Source organism: Manacus vitellinus, unplaced genomic scaffold, assembly GCF_001715985.3.
Source record: "Manacus vitellinus isolate BGI_N305 unplaced genomic scaffold, ASM171598v3 scaffold_18_pilon, whole genome shotgun sequence".
NCBI classification, from domain to species: Eukaryota; Metazoa; Chordata; class Aves; order Passeriformes; family Pipridae; genus Manacus; species Manacus vitellinus.
The window spans coordinates 3845694-3850023 of record NW_021939324.1 but is presented as its reverse complement, the minus strand read 5'-3'; positions in this window follow the sequence as shown (position 1 = coordinate 3850023).

Sequence of the window (4330 nt, the reverse complement as noted above, 5' to 3'; positions counted from 1 at the left end):
TCGACCTTGGGAGACGGAGGTTGCCGGCGATCGTTCCAGCGTGACTCTCCGTTGTCCCAAGGAGAGTAGTGAGATATTTCTTTGCTAACTTTTTTTAGTTGCTAGATATCGGGCTACTAATCAGGATATATATATATATATTATTTTGGGTTTATTCCTTTTCCCTTCCCCCTTCCCTTTCCCTTGTGAAATTGTATATATTTCAATTGTATATAACTGTAACATAAGTGTAAGTATATTTATATATATATATATATATTGCTTTAGCTCTCTCTCTCATTTGAGTTTTTCTTGGTTGTTTTTCTCCCTCTTCTCCCTGAGGTCTGGGGGGGGGGAGACTTCTTGTGGTAAGGTTTGGAGACTTGGCAGAGAGCCAGCTTCAAACCATATCACCAGTATACATCATCAGAGATGAAAGAAGAACCAGTCCTTGTAACTATAGCTGCATTTTTTTGGTTGTTGGTTGGTTGGTTTGGTTTGGTTGTTGTTTAATTCAAAAAACAAAACAAAAAAAAAATCTTCTGTTTTCCTAAACTTCTCACACAATTGCACATTGACTGCTTCCTTCTCAATTCCATTCTTAGGTTCTGTGAAGTGCCTGCAGCATTTTTTTCCCTTAATCTTAGCCATGAATAATAAAAAGGAGAATCAATCCAGTGTTCCCAAGAAATATCTGTGAAAGATATGACCTTTTTGTGTTGTCATTTAGGCCAGTCAAAACACTTCTCCTAATTTCCATGAGAGGAAATTTGTACTTATGGTTAGGAAGTGTATGTACTGTACCAAAGAAGCAAGTTAAAAGCTGCAGAATACAATGAATGCAGGACTTTGTTTCAGATTCCACCAGCTTGGATAAAATGCTTATAGGAAAATGAACTAAATATTAACTAGAAAAAGATGAAATAAATATTAACTAGAAAAAAGACAACAAACAAACAAAAGACCACAAACCAAATAAACTAACCAGAATGATTGACCAGACTGTTCTTTGTTCTGGGGCAAAAGTGTTTTCTCTAAGTATGATTTCACATGTGAGAGTGCATCATAAAGGTATTCCAAAGGTGTGTCTTCCAGCATAATACATTGCTATACAAGGGCATTTGAAATGTCTCTGGATAAGTTAGCTGAGACATTGAAAACAGATTATGTTAGAAGAGCACTCTGCTCTGACTTTGGGACACCTGAAGAGCTCTTTGCACTCTGTTTTTTTGTCTGTATGCATAAGGATAAGTTCCATTTTCAAAGGGGTTTAAGTCCTTTGTATTCTAAATCTTCTTGGAGTTTCTAGCATACCTTTTTTTTGCAAGTTCATTTTGTGTGTCTAAACTGCGAGGCAGCTTGCACTTCTTTTCTTCTTTTTTTTTTTTTTCCTATATATGCTTAATATGTGTAATCATTGAAGATATTATGCAAAGTGTTTCATGCAAAATGCTTCTAGACTACCTCACCTACTGTAAAGAAAAAAAAAAACTTAATAAACAACAGTTGATATACTGTGGTGATATGGAATCAAAATGTAATTAAAACACCAGAAGTCAACCAAAGCAACAGCTGAGGAAATTAGGGAAGAATAAGACACTGAGGTCTGGCTTGATGTAACCGTGGTGAGTAATGTTAAACTGAGCAAGGAGCTGTCTCACAGTAATACATTTTGGAGGGGAAGGTATCATATGTCCAAGCAACATTTTGGAAATCTTGGAAGCCTTTGTATTGATTAAATAAACGTAGTCCCTTGATTTAGCAAGTATTCTTACAAGTAAGGAATAGTCTTTCTCAAGTTAGAACAAAAAAGGGTTTTTTATGATCTCTCACTCTCTTAATATCTAAGTATTTAGAAATTATGATTATATTTTTTTTTTACTACCATTCAAATAAAAGCAGTCTGTGAGTATAGAATAGAGTTGTGGCATAGTTGCTGTATCAGCTATATCTGTATGGATGGGCTGCAGCATAACACGGCAGGCAATTCTCTTCCTTCTCCCACTTGGTTTGCACAGAAAGGTAAATATTCTCATTTAAAGTTCATAGGCAGGACAGTGTGAATCATCAAGAGAAACTGTGAATGGACTGAATAAAGTCTCAATTTTGTTTACCTTTTCCCATGGGAAAACCTAAAGAGGAACAAAACTCTTTAGCATCAGCTATAATCATTCTTTTAGCAATAAACATTTATAATGGAAACTGTACTACTTTAGGATTGACATTTTCTGTCTGAAAGAGGGAATTAAAAACGAACAGAGGCAAGTGAGTAGCTGAAGCTCAGATATGGAGTTAAATTACTTAATTCAGATATCAAGTAACTCAAATTTGGTGAATTTCCTCTCAGAATAATAATGTAAGGGCCCTGCAACTAAGTCACTTCAGAAGCAACCTTTTTCTTTGCTAAAATTTATCTAAAATCATAGTGTTAGCTCTCCCAGTGTAACAAAAAGACTCATCCTGATGTTTCTTACTTGTCCCATGACTCACTGGCAAAGGTTTGACAGAATGGCTGTTCCACAACCCTATGATTTGAAGGGTTAGTCCTATGAAGGTTTAGAAAACAACAACAACAAAAAAAAAAAAAAAAAAAAAAAAAAAAAAAAAAAAAAAAAAAAAAAAAGAAATGCAAACCAGATTAAAAAAATATTTTAAAGTGCTCCTTACAAAATCTTGATTGACATGCTCTCCACAACAGGGATGTAATTACTCTACTAAATATCACAAAAACATGCACTATAATTTTAAAAGTTAGTAACACCAACATTGGGGAAATTTAATCTATCTAATAATAGCATTTGTGGTATAACTCCTGTAATTTACCAGTTACATATTTCTGATGCTTTATCAAGTTCTATTCTTTATATGCATTTAGGTGACACTCCTGGACATGTAAAAAAAAAACATTTAAAAAGCATCATAAAAAAGAGAGAAGTTTATACTTCCAAATATTTGAAAATTTGTCCTTTCAATGCAAGAGGTACCTGCTTGAAAACTTTGGTGACATAAGCAAAATTTAACGGGAATATAAATTTGTGACATTCAAGACAGAGTTCAGGGGTTTGGAATTCAGTAAATGGCTACAGTGAGATTTCTTGAGGGGGAAAAAAAGAGAGTAGTAACTCAAAAACACTGATGACAACATGTTAATTCATTTTCTGTGTAATGTGTTTTATTCTGCAACAAATTGCATTGACCCCAATGGAGCTGATGACATAACAAAATATAGTCAGCTATGCAGACAACGACTTACACCTTGGAACTACATACCTTGCGATTTTGACAATATTACTTTGACACAGTGACCAATATGATGTGAGCTGAACCTTGCGTTCATTCAAATGTCTAGTTCATTGGAAAATCACCTGAACTGTGAGCACCTTTCTTAACAATGAATTCATCATTATTTCTAAGTTAGGGAGGGGCCAGTGGGAGATGTGGGGATTGGTGACCGTCTGGGGCACAGTGACCGTGAAATGATAGAGTTTTCAATACTCAGGGATGCAAGGAGGGCCGTCAATAAAACAATACACTGGATTTCTGGAGGGCAGATTCTGGCCTATTCAGTAGACTAGTTCAGAGTGTACCCTGGGAAACAGTCCTTGAAAACAAAGGGTCCAGGAGGGATGGACACGCTTCAAGAAGGAAGTCTTGAAAGCACAGGAGCAGGTTGTCCCAGTGTGCCAAAAGGCAAGCTGGTGGGGAAGACAACCGGTGTGGCTGAACAGGGAGATTTTGAAAGAAATTAGGGTAAAGAAGAGAGCCTACCGATTATGGAAAAAAGGGCTGACTACTCAGGAAGAGTTTAGGAATATAGTTAGGTCATGCAGAAAGAAAATTAGAGAGATGAAGGCACAACTTGAACTTAATCTTGTCGCTTCTGTGAAGGATAACAAAAAGTCCTTCTACAGACACATTAATAGCAAAAGGAGGGGCGAGGAAAACATTCTTTGTTGGACATGGGCGGGAATACAGGTATCAAAGATGAGAAAAAGGCTGAGGTATTTAACACCTTCTTTACCTCAATTTTCAACAGTAAGACAGGTTGTCCTGAGGACAACTGGCTTCTGTAGATTGTAGAAAGAGATAAGAATCTGAATAGCCCCTCTGTAATCCAGGAGGAAACAGTTAGCCACCTGCTGAGCCACTTGGATCCTCACAAGTGTGTGGGACCAGATGGGATCCACCCAAGGGTGATGAGGGAGCTGGCAGAAGAGCTCATCAAGCCACTTTCCATCATCTACCAACAGTCCTGGCTCACTGGGGAGGGCCGGGCCCAGAGAGTGGTGGTGAACGGTGCTGCATCCGGTTGGCGACTGGTCACTAGTGGTGTCCCCCAGGGATCAGTGTT